The following is a 16,885-nucleotide window of genomic DNA, read 5'->3' on the forward strand; positions in this document are numbered from 1 at the left end:
ATGAAGATTGGTTACTGGTTTATGTACTGGGGTTTATGACTGTGTTAATACTGGCAACAGGAAGTATGTCTTTGGTGAAGGTACAAAGCTTACTGTTATACCCAGTAAGTGTCTTTTTTGTTGTTGAACATACTCTTAGTGTTATATTGTACAGTAGGTAGTATGATGGATATAAATGGCATAAGAGATAAAGAAATGTTACATTGGAAAAATTGAACCTAAAGTCTGCTAAATACAGTTTTTGTTTTCTTTTTTTTTTCTTAAAGGCACGCTTCCAACTTTTAGTAACTACAACTACAATGTTCATGAACATTCTCATTGTCATTTTAAGCTTTGAAATGCAATGTTTAGTTACTGTGTGTATGTGTAAACAGCATGTTACGGCAGTTGCCTACAAATAATTTTAGTGATGCATGTTAGGATGGCCACAGACATAAGACAATCCTCAGCTTACTGAGATAGGTGTTATAAAGCAATTTCTGATCACTAGTTTTTTTTTTTTTGTTCATCTAAACTGATACTGGAGGTATCCTTCCATGTACCATCCACCCTGCTCCGCTTACATACACATGTGCATTTGGGCAACTCAAATGTAGATGTTCCAATAGACTTTCCCTAGGTTTGCCTCATGGCAGTATCATTTTTGTTCTATATAATGCAGTACAAGCTATCTTGCACTGCCATTGTTCATATGATTCTCTGAATCGTTGAAACATCACCCTGCTGCATACTTGGGTGTAGATAAAAACAGAGTAATATAAATAAATAGCACTCTCCATGTACATCAATCCTGCCTTTATAAAACTGGCATTGTAAATTTAAGTCCTACTGTCCAGAGACTTTAAGGTTTATCCATTTCAGGTTTTGTAAGTGCAGCTCTGTTTCAATGTTAGTTTAAGTGGAAACAAATTCTAATGGGGTTTGAATAAATTTGGTGAACTGTATTTTTTGTTTTTACTAAAAATAAGATTCATTGAATGCTTTAGTAGAGCCTATAACCTCATACAGTATCAGCTGTAAATTTTAATGAATGAACCCCCATTCCATTCTTTCAGGGGTAACACATTAATGCCTATGTGTACACAGGTAGTCAGCTGTGTTTTTGATTTACAATGATATACATTGCAGCTAGAAGCAGCTACAATTTAGTTGTTGGCCATGTAACACAATTAACAGTGGTTTTTAGTAGGTATCCTGTATTTTAAGAATATGTGAACTGCATTTTACAGGAGTAATGCCCCAGTTTGTTCACTAATATTAGAATAATGCATAAACTATCTATATAGTGCACCTTCAGTAGTAGTTTTTGTAGCATGCAGTGTATGCTAAGTACATGTGAGGGTTAGTGTAGAGCCATAAACCTTGGTGTAATACTGGGGCGGGCTATGGGAAACTCATTTTTGGACAGGGGACACAACTGAAAATAAACCCAAGTAAGTATTCATTAACTTTAGGACTTTCTCTGAATTCAACAAAACACGATAGCCTATTTTATTCTCTATAGATGATTCATTCCAATTAACTTTTTAATATGTTTTGGGAAAAGTAGCAACATAGAAATAGAGAGCACATAATAACACATCTTTCTCTTCAGCCCACACAAAGCCGCCATTTCAGTTATGGGTAGATTGTGGTCAGCTGGCTTATCGAAGTGGCATAATATATTTCTGTTGGCTTATTGGAAAAATATCCCCATCAGAGATCCCAGCTATGCCTCATTAGAAGCACTGAGGCTCACTTCTGCAGTGTAAGGGATCCCAGTCATCCTACTGATTTCTGCAGAATGTAAAATATACATTCTCAAAGATGCATGAGACCTTCCTTAAATGTGGCTACATCTAGGAACCTACATCTAGTTTGAAATGACCAACTCTTCAGTAGGAAATAATTAAATGATTGCTCTTTGCTGGCTTGTTTGCAAAAAAAAAACTCCTCTGATGGCAGACCAAAGTTAATTAGCACTTTTAGGTTCTAAAGATATGCATATAGGATAATTGTTCCTCTATTATACTTCATGTGACACTCTTGATCACTGATCAATAAAGACTAAATATGAATATATGATGCATTTAGATGCTTTTATAAAGTACACCATTAAACAATAACAGGGTGCAGAGAGTTTTTGCAATGCACTCTCCCATTGTGATAATTTTGGTGGCAACAAGCTTATATTTGGGAAAGGGACCAAGCTTGATGTAAGAACAAGTAAGTCTGACATATTATATATTATAGTCTGTGTCTTTAATTTGTGAACTGGAAACCATACTATTAATAAAGTGACAGGTTAAAAAAAATGTTTTACATTAGTAGATTGACATGGGTCTATTCAGTCAGTTGTTTTCTTCATTATATGAATAATTACTAATGAGTGATATTGGTGGATTATAAAGATTATGATGATAGGTAAGCTGTTTAAATTAGTGAAAATGTATATGGTGTATCCCAAAGGGAATTAGTTTCAAGAGTATTACATAAGCCATTTGTCCTTTAGAAAGCATCTGGCTGATAGCTGCACAGAGTTTGTGCATATGTGTGACTTATTCCTGGAATAATATTATACTGTTTTGGCCATTTTAATGGGATTTGGAACGGTTTATCCCTGAAGTGTTGTTATCAATGGGTACAAGTGATATAGTTTGTGCACATAGTATATGTATTTGAAGTAAGCTATTTTAAAATATGTTTAAATAATAAATTGAGTACTTTAGAAGAAGAAGAGGTGTCAGGTTTTCATGGGTACATTTGCCTCATCAGACATGGCTCTGTAATACACAAGGGTTTAATGTAAAGGGGGTGGTTGATGTGTGAATAGTGGCTCTGGTTGGGGAAAGTTAATATTTGGAGCTGGAACACAACTGCATGTCATGCCAAGTAAGTAATTTCACACTATGATATATATATATATATATATATATATATATATATATATATATATATATATATATATATATACATACATATATATATATATATATATATATATATATATATATATATATATATATATATATATATATATATATATATATATATATATAGTATATATACTATATACATATATATATATATATATATATATATATATATATATACTATATACATATACATATATATATATTCCATCATTCCATTTTATTCATAAAGTAATCCTGCAAACCACTCAGGATGAACCAGAGTGATATACTGTAAGACTTAACCCATGTCATAGCCTTTTTTTTTTTTTTAAAGGATCATTGTATACAGATAAATAGTGCTAATGTGTAATTGCAGCTGCGCAATATCTAACATTGTGTGTATATATATATATATATATATATATATATATATATATATATATATATATATATATATATATATAAATATATACTATTGCTAAATTATAGCAATGTACAGGTTGCAGTAGTATGATATTTGTAAACTGCAGTAACTTTGTATAGCCTGTGTATAGCACCCATGTACTAATGGGGTTACATAGTGCACTATGGACACCCATATGCACATCCTCATTCATCAGACTCTATGCATGTATATAAAACATTCTGTATATTATAGGTAATCTATAATAACTTGTAACTTGTCGATACAGTGTGCTCATAGAGGAGTGTGCGTTGACTATGTGTGTAATATATAATCTGCATGTGAATCAGTATGCTTTTTAGTGTTTTATATGCAAAACAGAAATGGAGACAGAATGATGGATACCAAAGAAAAGAAAGACAGTGAAAAGGCCAAAGAGAAAATGAACAATACAATAAAACATACATTAAATATTAAAATATTGCCAACTCCTGAAGTTATGGAGTTGATTATCTAAAGTAGTGAATTTTCAAAGTTAGTGATGAGTAAAGCTGCATTCACTTTGAACAACCAATCACGTGCAAGGGATATTTTAATACAGGATTGTACCTTGGGCATGGATGACTGAAGTGGGCTTTAGATTTGCTTTGTTCATTAGTTAAAAGTTCTATCTATAAGACATGATTTTGCTGTGCACCTCGGCCCTAAGATATAGCAGACTGCCAGCATTTTCTATTCAGAGGAAAAAACCCTTAAGGTATTTGTCAGGATGTATATCAGTGTGCAAATTATGGCAACAAAGTAATATTTGGAGCAGGAACCCTGCTAACAGTACTGCCTAGTAAGTAACTTGCTAGGTTTAATATATAACTTCAGAGTAAAGCTATTCTTTATGTATACAATATTTAAAGAAATAGAAAAACAGTTGTCTGAGAAGTCTTGCTAATATCTGTAGTTATAGGCATATTTTAATTTTTTTTTTATTTCGGTATCATTTATCAGTGTGATTAGAGTATGTATATATCATGAAACAATATGGTGAGAAACCACACAGGTAAGACTGATTAGAAGTTGCATAAGGAGGACCAACCACAGTGTGTAAATATAGAAAAAAGTTTAATAGAAAATACTACTTACAATTAAACATGAATTGTGTCCAAACAATGGACTGTACCCTCCATAAAAAAAAAAAAAAAAAAATAGAAGGCAGAACGTGGCAAATATTTACAGTTCATGATAAAGTGTTCATGATTATTTAAAGCGGAATTAACCCCAAAAGCAAACGGTCTCTTTTTGAGGCTTTCTTCACATGGGGATTCTGCCAGTAAGTTTTTTGATTTTCAACAGAACAAGCTATCCTGCAGATGTAGCAATTAGAGGTTTAATACAAATAATTTACCACTAACAGGGTAGTTTACAATGTTTAGCTTTTATTGTATGTACAACTTTATCCCCCCCCCCCCCAAGAAAAAAAAAAAAAACATGTTGCTGTGTGCTACTAGCCAGATTAACAGGTGAAAACAGAGGGAAACAAATAAAAAAAGAAAACAAATGCAGCCACCACATCTAATGATTGTGAAGCTGCACATATATCAAATTTTTGTTTTTGGATTTAATACCACTTTAAACAATTAATTTCTTGAGCATGATCAAATGTTTAAAGTGAATAAAGTGTCATTAAATGCACTAGTATTCGAAAACGTATTCCATTCCCTCCCCCTATATCTACTATGTCAAAACCCTAACAGAAGAAATAATAATACTTTTCAATTATGTATATTATTGCTATCGATGAGATAGAAGGTTTAGACTGGTTTAGGTTTCTTACTGAAAGTTACCTGTTTACATGCTGTATACACATCACAAGTCACAGTAGTTATTGTATGCATACATAGCACTGTGTACTACTGGTTTGAAGTTGATCTTTGGAAGTGGAACCAGATTACTAGTTAAACAAAGTAAGTGTGATTTCTAATATGCACATTGATATATGTTTTATTGAGAAGGCGTAGGTTCCAACACAAGTACATAACAGGCATGCGCCAGTTTCACAGAAAATTAAATATTTGTAGTTACACAAAAAGGAGTGCATTTGAATTAGCCAACACATTTTTTTTTTAGCCAACACAAATTTAACACATTTTTTTAAATTTAGGTCTGTGTGTTATTTTTTAAATCAAGAATGACAGTGATATCAAAGTAATTGCATTCTTGCTAAACAGATGATTTTGAAAATTGAATGATGTTTTACAGTGAAGGGGCAAAATTACATTGCAAATCTTAATAGAGCTCTTTAAAATACATTTTACACAAGTTATGAATTCAGTAGTGCATGCTGTATGCATTAAGATACTTGACCATATGACACCTCAAAGTTCTTTAGTAATCCATCCCCTATCTTTGTTGTATATTGAGTGTACTATGTTAAAATCCTAATAGCCGATTCTCATCTTCTCTTACTTTTGGTCTCATAGTGGGACAACTTACTAAGCTATTTGAGAATGTAGTAAGAGAGAGAAGAAGTAAAGTCATTTAAGTTATCCAACCATTTAAAGGGAAATAAAACTATTGTTTCTTTTATCTGCACATTATTGGATAATTAAAGTGGCTCTTTACATTTTGAGAGATCATTCTTAACTCCTTTGGTAAATCAGCCTCAACAGGGTTGATTTACTAAAACTGGAGAGTGCGAAATCTGCAGCTCTGCACAGAAACCAATCAGCTTGCACTTTTTTTTGTCAAAGCTGAATTGAACAAGCTGAAGTTGGAAGTTGATTGGCTACCACGTAGCGCTGCACCATATTTTGCACTCTCCAGTTTTAGCAAATCAACCCCAATGTGTCATAAATATTTTTATATATTAGTACTATTCACAAGATAGGTGATGTTGTCTGTTTAGATTAGCCTTTCCCAGTCTTTTTACCCCAGAGGAACCCCTAAAATTGATATAAGGTCTCTGAGAATGCCTGCTTGGACCTTGGAGGTCAGTGGAAAACATGCCCCTTGGTGGTTAGTGAGAAGAATGTAGCCCTTACAATGGTGGTGAGAATGACACTCTTACAGGTAGAACTAGTGATTATTGGTGCCATGTGCTGGCTTTGCTAAGTGGCATTGACCCTAGAACTATGCAGGCCCCAGGAGATGGAAGGTCAATCAGTCACAGCTCTAGAAACCCCTGGACAAAACTGGAGGAACCCTAGGGTTCCGCAGAACCGTGGTTGAGAATGGCTGGTTTGGAGCATACTTCATACACATCACAAGTCACAGTAGTTATTGTATACATACAAAGCACTGTGTACTACTGGCTTCAAGTTTTTCTTTGGAAGTGGAACAAGATTAGTAATTAAGCCAAGTGAGTGTGATTTCTGTCAAAGGTTACAAGTATTTATGATTAATTTATTATTATTCAGCACCAAATTCACAAACAAAAAAAAATCACATTGTTTGTAGTTACACAACATGAAATATTTTTAAAAGTTGCCAAGAGTTATCACATATTCTTTAATCGATGCCTGAACTATCTTTTCTGGTTTACATTGAGAAAAAATGGCATACTCTTTATAAGATTTTGGAAAGGTAAAATTAGCCAAAACCATTTTACATTAAAAGTGGCTACAATTACTTGGCAAAATATTAACACAACACTCCTCAGACACATTCTGAATTCAATGTGGTGGATTTAAAGGACTAAAGATTATTTACTTTGCAAAGAGCAATGCCAAATGATGTGTATTACAAACACTTTGTAAAATAACATATACTTTGGAATGCAAATATCAATTTTATGAAGCGAATAGTCCAATAAATATTCTGACTAGCTTTAAATTCACAGCCGTGTGATAAACTTGTTAACAAAAACACTTTGTGATTTATAAATGTGTCTATTGAAAATAATATAGTCATCCTAGTCAGTTGATTTGGGAAGTGAGGTATTTGCTGTGTGATGGTTCACTGTGTGATTATGGTGGTGGTGGTTACAAACTTACTTTTGGTCAAGGAACAGTGTTGACTGTCAATCCCAGTAAGTATGTCCTATTTTCCATCACAGACTAGTAAATATGTAGTATTAGTGCAAAATGACCAAAGCTGTGGTATGTGCTAACCATGTTATTAGATGTTTGTCTGGAACTGCTGGGCCACATTTTAAATTGTGGCTCTATGGTAGTAGTTAACTTATAATTAATTACATTTCATAATATCTAGTTATAAAAGTGACCATATGTTCAAACCCAATTATATGCAAGGGAATGCAAAGGATTTTTCTACTTGATTGGATATTAGAACCAAAATCCGTTTCACCTGAGTTCAGTATGTTACCTGCATGCCATTACCCTAACATTATTATGGTTGTGATACAGACCTCATAAATATAGGCTGTTACACTCTTTTTTGGCATGCAAGAAAATGGACTAGTATATGCAAGTTGATCAAAGCCCAATGAATAGGCTCAGGGTTATAGGCAATTTTTTTGACCAAGTGAGTTAAATGTTTGGCTTCAATGCTGTTTCTCATACAATGCAATAGTAACAGGTAGCTAGGAATTGACAATGTTTAAAAAATCCTGAACTACATCACATCCCTGTCATATCAATTTGTCATCATTATATGCTTATTAGCAGGGCCATTCAGGCTCAGATATGTTTAACGTTGTAGCTGATTTATTAAAGGAGTTGAGAATCTTCATTCAAATTGAATGCATATTCACTTCAATTATCCAATCATGAGATAATAAAAATCTCCACTCCTTTAGTAAAATCAGCTTCATTGTGTAAAGTATTTTTGTATATGTTAAATCTTCCATCAAAAGGATATTATGGTTATTATTTTCCATCAAATCCTCGGATGGGTTTATCTACACACCCTTTTTGTAGTGCAAGTTCTTCTACCAATGAAAAATATTTGGCTGCACAGCCAAATTGCTGCCCTCCTGCTTGTTGCCTGCCTGTGGCTGGGTTTTATCTTCACAGTCATTGACCAAGGACGACAAGTAAAATTTGAATAAAAGCTATACCTTCTTATTATTATATTTGTTCCAGTTTAGTGACTTGATATTTTGAAGCCAATGCATCTAACAGCCAGTTAGCTAGCATTTTATAAAAGGAGAGGTCAGCAAAGGCAGCCTTCATATTTCTCTCATGAGAGGTCTCTTTTAAGTACTATACTGTTTAGTGATGTCACCCCTTTTATACGGTCAATCAGTACATTTTTTCAGAGCAAACTCTCCAGAGACAAACTGTCATCTTGAAAAAGTGTATGTCTCAAAAGTTTGGCCTGCCAAAAGTACCCTAGACCAAACAAAGAAAAGTTTTGACTTTCACACTGGAACTGTATTGTATCAATCTGCTAGGTGCTTCATCCTTTACTGTGTTAACTTGTGAAATACATTTAAAAGTGTTTTATGTGAATAATAAGACATTATATGACAATATTGTATAGAAAGAAGAAAGAACTTGTATAAACAAGTTAGTGTAATGGCATATTTTGCTGTGATGATACTGGTGCCAGGAAGGTGATTTTTGGCCAAGGCACAAAGCTGACAGTTTATCAGAGTAAGTAACGAGTCTACATTAATCAGAATTGATCTAATGCTTTTGTGGGCAATATATATGTTTTAAAAGACATTTTTAAAAAAGATTTTTGGTCTATCAGTGTTTCTGAAATTACTTCAAATGCATTCCTAATAGATACTGTATTTAGCATTGATTATAAATGTCAGGCACTAGCATTAAAAATAATAATTGCTTTATACAGAATTTTAAGCAAAATTCAACTTTTGATAGTGATTTACCTTTTTAAAGTAGAGAATAGTTTTAGAAAAGAACAACAGAATACTGAACATATCCAATAAGGAATAGTAGTGGCTATGCACTTAAATTATGCCACTTAGCTCCTCTCCGAATGCATGCTTGGAGCATTTTTTATGTCCCTAAACACTGCTCTAAAATACAAATCTAAATGCCACAATGTCCACGGACAAATTGGCATTAATAGAGCTGCTTCCAAAGGCATGTTCCAGTTATTAAATAGAAAATAAGACAATCAAACTTAGATGGTTGAATACAGTCTTTAGGAAGTATAGTTTGTGTACTGGTGTGTCTGACTGTGCTTATTCTGGAGTCAGCAATAAACTGACATTTGGAAGTGGGACAAAGCTGTCTGTCCTGCCAAGTAAGTATGATACTGTTTTCTTCAGTATTCAAATAATTAGAATGATTTCCATAGTCATAGTATTTGCCTAATAAATATGGCATACAATATAACATGTGTCATTGGAGATTTCCAATAAAAAACAATGAAGGGCAAGTAAATAATTTCACACATACACTATTTAGAATACAAAGATATACATTTTAAACAGTACATCAAATTTGAAAATGCCTGTTTTCTTTTACTTTTTTTGGCTAAAAGTGGAACAATCTAGGCAGCCTGAACTCTCCTGCCTTCTTAATTAGGAACCAATCACCTTATCGTTCTTAATTTAATCATAATTGAACTAACATTGTAAGCTGGTGGATGCTTTTACTGAGCAGAACATAATATACCCATAAAAGACCCATATAGTAGCAGAACCTATAAAGGCATTGTAATTTATAACGTGCTAAAATATACATTTTGCTTAAAATGAGAATACATGTTGTAATAAAATGATTCAAGCATAAATTAATATGGTAATTTTCCAGTTGCCAAGTAAAGATTCAGGTAACACAAGCCATCAAACAAACCTGTTTTATGTAATAGGGCACATGACTGTGCTAATACTGATGGCAGCTGGAAACTGACTTTTGGCACTGGGACCAAGCTGTTAGTTTTGCCTAGTAAGTAAACAATGTACCTCAATGTTATGAGAGCATTTCCCATATATTTATCAATTTTTTTTTGGAAAGATATCAGTTTGTAATAATTTTCAAGGATGTTTAATTTGATGCTATGGAGGAGATTTTTTTTCCCCTAGGTTTTATCCTAGGTTTATGCCAAACAACCAGTCATTTTTTTCCTAAAATTTAATTTGGACCTCATTCACACTTTGCATAAGTGGAACATGTAATCCCACTAGCTGGGTTTTTTGGGTATTGTTCAAGCATTTTTCAAGCATTTCTGTGCATCACGCATAAGGCAGTCTATCTACTTGTAATTAGGAAAATTGCTATGCTGCCTTTCTTGAACATTTATTGAAAATGCTGTTTACCTGGCCGTCACATAGTTTTTTATAAGTAAGTGAGTCACTGGTCAAAAAAAAGCATAAAGATCAAGAGCTACAAATTCATTGGCCTTATAGTTGTTTTAGATCAGAGACTAGAGGATGAGCATGACAGAAACTAGTATTTGCAAAAATTGATCACATATCTCTCTCATGATAACGATTTTTTATCAACAATTAGGACTCATGAAATAATCTACAAAAATATAACTACATTTTTAAAAATATTTATAAAACTTTAGCATGTTTTTATTGCTGTCTTTGTCCCCACTGGGAGTCACCCTCTGTATTTGTCTTGGAACTTATTTTGCTGGTAGAGGAAGTGATGGGAAAAAAACAGCATTTTAGAGATGTCACCGAAACAGGAGATGAGAGTATATCTTACTATGAGGACTGTGAAAATTGTCTAAAAGGAGACTTCTCCTCAGCTTAAAGCATCATTAGCATTTCCATTTGTGTGTACATGACAGGAAGTTAAGAGAAATCTCCACAATAAGACTGAAAAAAGACTAACATAGATTGTAACCATTTCCTACCCTATCCAAAACAAAAAATAAGCTTTTGGCTTTAAATATATTCTTAAATCCCCATACCCAGGCTAATGATTGGCAAAAGGGGGAAGTTTAGATCTAGTATGTTAATTTTTTACTGTCTCTGTTCACCCACTAATTTGTCATCGACACAGATATGGGAAAACCTATCCAACAGTATACACACAAGTACATGTATGTGGTTATTGATGCTACTCCTAACCGACCAGTAATAGAACTAACATCAAGTTTATATAGGTCTGGTCATATATTTATAAGTTCAAATCTGTCAGCCTTTGCATGTACAACCTAACGCGTGCCGATAACAAGTTTAATCCTGCAAACCATGTTTTATGTAATTATAATTATTCTTTAAAATCTGTCCTAAAATTTGCAGTTTTGCCCTGTGTCTTTGGTTTTCTAAGTTAAATGATATTACTAAAATCCTGTAAAAATGTTCACTTAGCAAAATAAATGTTCAGCTAGTGTTCAGAATAAAGGGAGACTATGTTTACCAATACACAATCATGTGCAGAAAAGAAAAAAAAAAGCAGGATTCTGCTTTGCACATGTTTATATGGCTGAAGTAACCACATTCACCTATATTAAGCTAAGTAAACATTTAATTTGCTAAGTGAAAATTCTTTACTCTTTTAGTAAACCAACTCTATCATATATTTATGCTGGGGTTGTTTATTACAATCATATAACTTCTCCTAGCTATAGTCTAAAAATGTTTGCTCTTTTTTTCCATAATTTTAAGCTACCCCATTTATAATAAAAAGGCCTGACTTGACAATGTACCTCTGCCATAAAATACTGTAAATTGTCAGCATTTAGTATACAGAGGAAGGAACTCTCACAATATTTGTCAGGGCATATATCATTGTGCAAATTATGCTGGTGACAAACTAATATTTGGAAAAGGGACAGTGTTGACAGTCATATCTAGTAAGTAAAATGCTATGTCTTAAAAAAAAAAAGAAAATCTTAGTAAAGCTCTATTTTATGAGTACATAATTTACTGCAATTAAAAAAAGTATTTTCAGAACACTACAGTCTTTGTTGCCATAAACATGTTATGCTTTTTTTTTTTTTTTTTTGATATGCGAAACTAAAAAACAACATTATTATAACAAATTGTAATGATAACTTAAGGGAGTGAGAAATATTGGAGTTGATTGACTAAGGAAATTTTAAATATTTACTGAGCTTATTGAATAGATCATAGCTATGTTCTTGTCGATCACCTAATCTCATGCAGGGAAAAGCCTATGTTCTTCTTAATTTACCCCATATGATGTGATATAATATGATGTAAAGCATATTGACTATTGAAATACCAGTTATATAATAATTAACCATAGTTAATACCTATAGATAGTAATGCAGCTAATTTAGGAGGTAAAAGACTAACCAATGCAAGCATTATGTTAGATGAGAAAACCTGGCTCTTAGACATCCAATACTGTCAAGGGAAAACACAGAAAATTGACATTTATTTGTAAATGTAGTTATTTTAATTCTTGGCGTATGCATTGGATGAGTGAAAAAGCACCTAATATGACTGTTATATGTGTTTTAGTGTCTAGTTGAACAAAATTCCACCTGACGGCTTTCTTGTCCTTCTTAAGACAGTGACATAGGTTGCTTGCTCTCCCCATGGACATAAGGCACATAGTCCATTTAAAATGAACCAAATAGTCAGCCAATCAGATAAAAAGAGCTATTAGGCGTATAGTCCATTTAAAATGAACCAAATAGTCAGCCAATCAGATAAAAAGAGCTATGAATTTCAGTTTGTTTATTACATTAAAAGTAGAATTGCCTATTGAATATTATGTCTTTTACAGTGGATAAGGATTTGCTGTAAAATAAAAGTAATCAAAAAAACAAAATATAAAACACTATAGTCTCTAACAGCTGTGCTACTAATTGTATATTCAGGATTTTTACATCTTTTTTACAAAAGGGCATACCAACCATTTCCTTGTTAGCTAACATTAGAGGGATAACAAAAGTGTAATGGCATTTATCAATGTGCAAATACTGATGGATGGAAAATTATATTTGGCTCAGGAACCATACTAAAAATGACAAATAGTAAGTCAAAATACATACATATTTTCATACAATTCAATTCATTTTATTGAAATAGTTTATATTTTTTTGTGGTTTGGATAAATGGAACACACAGCATCATATAAATAACAATATACTTAACAGTGGTGATAATAATTATAATAATAATAATGATATTATTACAAAAATCAATTAGAATCCTAAATTAAAAAATAATAGCAAAATGAATTTGGATGTCTCCCAAACCATTACTTGTTATTATACATGCCTGAAAATATAAACATATGTCTTTCAAGTCAAACTATCATAGTGATTGATGCTGATGCCTGTGGTTTAATATCTCAGGTTCAGAATATATACCCTCAAATTTGGGGGTAAAAGATTGGATATAATCTTTTCAGAGAAAGATATTTACTTTAAATTATTGTTTAAAATAATTAAGCATTTGTGCCATCATTAGCTAATGCAATTGCACAGTGTATACCAAATCAATATTTGCTTAAATATAAGATAGCAAAGGAGAGACACAAAAACATATTTTATATTAACGGAAAGAAAAATCTGCAAGGTTCTAGGAAATATTGAGGATCAGTTTCTTCTATACAGCAAAATCTCCAGGGTGGATGGTACGCTTTTCCCTCAATAAAAGTTTAAAACATAGTAGTCAGAACATATAAATCAGAGGACAAAAGATACACAGTGATGTTAATTTAAAATTCCTACTTGCCACAGATGAGTTGAAAAAATAGCCTTAATAAGAACTCTTGAGGTTTACATTCATATGCTGTACAGGTAATTAGTACAGAATATATCACTGTGTAATTTTGGTGCTAGCAAGCTTACATTTGGATCAGGAACTAGAGTGACTGTGAGACCAAGTGAGTGTTAAAAAGTTTTACTTGAATAAAGCTATTATAGCTCTGTAATAACAAAAATAATATCCAAATAATATACATGCTGCAAAAATCCCAATACAGTGGTGAAATAGACAAACCAATAGTCAGCGAGATTTACAAATCAGTTAAAAAAAATAAAATAAACTATAGTTTTTTAAAAAAACAAAAAAAACAGGAAAAACATGCAACATAATAATATATTTTTTGTTATTCTGTAGACACTCTGAGAAGCAATGCTAACTAGTATAATTACAGTGAGAGGTCGGGTAGGGAGAACATTGTTACATTTTAAAGCAATTTATATTGTTATCATTATTGTTGTTATTAGTATTTCTTTTCTTTTTCAAATTATTCCCTATTTCATAAAATGTATTTATTTATAAAACCTGAGCATCCCAAACATTATAGATAACAAATCCTAAAGATGTCTCTAATATAATAATTATATAGGTAAAACCTTATTGATTGACTTAACAGAGACCAAGTCATTAGTATTTAACAGAAAACATAGGTTGCTTCATTGTGATAATAATTTTGGGGCAAAGATCACATTAGGATCAGGAACCAAACTCTTGGTTAAGCCCAGTAAGTAATCAGAAAAAAAATGTGTTTTGCAGTAATAAAATAAATAAATAAATAAAACGTTTAGGTTAAAATGTTGGATCTCCATCAAAGTTGAAAATGTAATTATTTTATACTATGACCAGCATTGTGGTTTATGATTGAATACATTTCTAATATTAGGTGATTTAAAAAATATCTCCCAATAGTTCACTGTGAAGTAATCCAGTCTGGTAAATGGCTGTCCCCAATGCATAGTGAAAACCTCTCTAACAAAGCCCCAGATAACCTGACTGGGGTTCTAACTTTTTCCCATTCAGTTTAAAACAAAAAAAAAATGAAATAAATACACTTCAAAATAGATTAAAATTAACATTTAAACATTTATATTAAAATAAAAAAATAAAAATACACTTCAAAATAAACAAGAGAATAGTTAACCAGCTGTCACTGCAACAACCATTTGTGATTTACCAGTAAATCTAAATTCTTAACCAGATAAGGCCATAATGGTAAGTAGAGAAAGCTATATATTGGAAGAAATGTTTTTCCTTAAGACTGTTCTGTTTCTAAGCTTAACAAGCTGAGAGTATGCTAACACTACGTCAATGTTCCTTTCCATCAATAGGTTACAACAAGCAAGGTCATTTCTGAACATCATCTAGATAAGATGAAACTGCTAAAGTTATTGCAAGCAATTCAAACTGTGAGGAGGCTCTATTAAAAATCAAAAACTATCATGGGAGATTAAACATCCAATATGGCTTGCAAATGTCTTGGAACAAGGGGACATATTTTGCCCTTAAAGTCATAATATTCCATGTAGAAATAAGTACTGCTCAACTCCCTTGCAAAATTGAGTTGAGCATTTTGAAGAAAAAGTGACAAAACAAATATTTAGTTTATTTATGAATAAATGCAAAAGCAAGTTAAAATTTTTCTAGCAAAGAGGTTTTCCACAGGGGCAGACAAAATAGATGGCTGTTCTTGCTATGGTATCTATCACTGTGATAGGAATTATGATAAACTGATATTTGGAGAGGGAACCAAGTTTGTTGTAAAGCCAGGTTAGTTTCCAACTTATCAATGAACCTTTCTAATACTAAAAATTTTGAAAAGATTTACACACAATTTATAGTAAAAAAAAAAGTCCTCTCTCCCTCTCCCTCTCCTTCTCCCCCCTCCCTCTCCCACTCCATTCCTCTCCCACTCCCCCTCTCTCTCTCTTTCTCTCTCTCTATATATATATTATATATATATATATATATATATATATATATATATATATATATATATATATATATATATATATATATATATATATATATATTTGACAAAAATAGTTGTATCCCAATAGCTTCAGCCCCTGAAAATGTTCATAATGATGTAATGATGTCAGTGGAATTTTTAACAAAACTACTATTAGTCATCATGAGAAGTATAATTTAAAGGAAACCTTTAGGGATGAAAATACATTGGCTGCCTTTGCTGACATTTTCTTTGGATAATGAGTTTGTTTTTGAGTCACTAATGTGGCACAGGTATGCTGATCAGGAGTGTTCCAAACCAACTTTATATGCTTAATGTCTTAGAAAATACTGAAGCCAGAAAGAGGCAAGTCAATTCGAATTTTCATAAGAGGGTCAGCAATGGCAGCTCCATATTTCTCTCAGTACAGGTTTCTTTTAATACACGTGTGTGTGGCACTGTGTGATTATGACTGACTCAACTCATGAGTCAGCATGTCATCTCAGTTTTTGCAGTATTATACTTTACCTGCATTTTATGATTTAGAACTTAGGCATGTTCATGGAGAAAATATATAAATAAATTGTGTAAGAATAACACTAATTAAGTAAAACATTTGTGTCAGTGTTGAGATAATAGGCATGGAAAGTCTAAACACATTGTTTTTATGAACTGTACTTTTATTTTGATATTATGTAACTTTCATTTCTTGAGAATCATTTTCATGCGTTTGGCTAATTTACTTGAAAAAAATAACTAAAAAAAAAAAATACAATCACAACTACAAAAGACACATTTCTTGATAATGCTTTATCATTAAGATGTTTATCATACAGATGTCCTAATAACTTTGAACAGGAATTAGATACTCAATTTTATCTTCTTATCTTTTTTTATTTGTAGAAAAACAGCAAACAATCCCCTCTGTGTACAAATTGGAATCTTCTAAATCGGTTGGCAATCTGCCAAATTCAGTGTGCCTTATCACTAATTTTCCAAGCCCCAACAAAACGTTATCAATTGATGGGAAAGAAGTAAATCTGAATGACGTGGCTGTGTTGGACAATTCAACA

The 16,885-nt window shown here is 32.3% G+C and overlaps 1 gene segment (V, D, J or C); it reads left to right on the top strand.

The window, feature by feature from the left end:
* Window positions 1-16,885, top strand: part of LOC309545490 (T cell receptor alpha chain constant-like) — a 115,036-nt gene that overhangs the window by 31,575 nt on the left and 66,576 nt on the right.

The sequence above is a fragment of the Pelophylax lessonae genome, assembly GCF_965119305.1.
Source record: "Pelophylax lessonae genome assembly, chromosome: 1".
Lineage (NCBI taxonomy): Eukaryota > Metazoa > Chordata > Amphibia > Anura > Ranidae > Pelophylax > Pelophylax lessonae.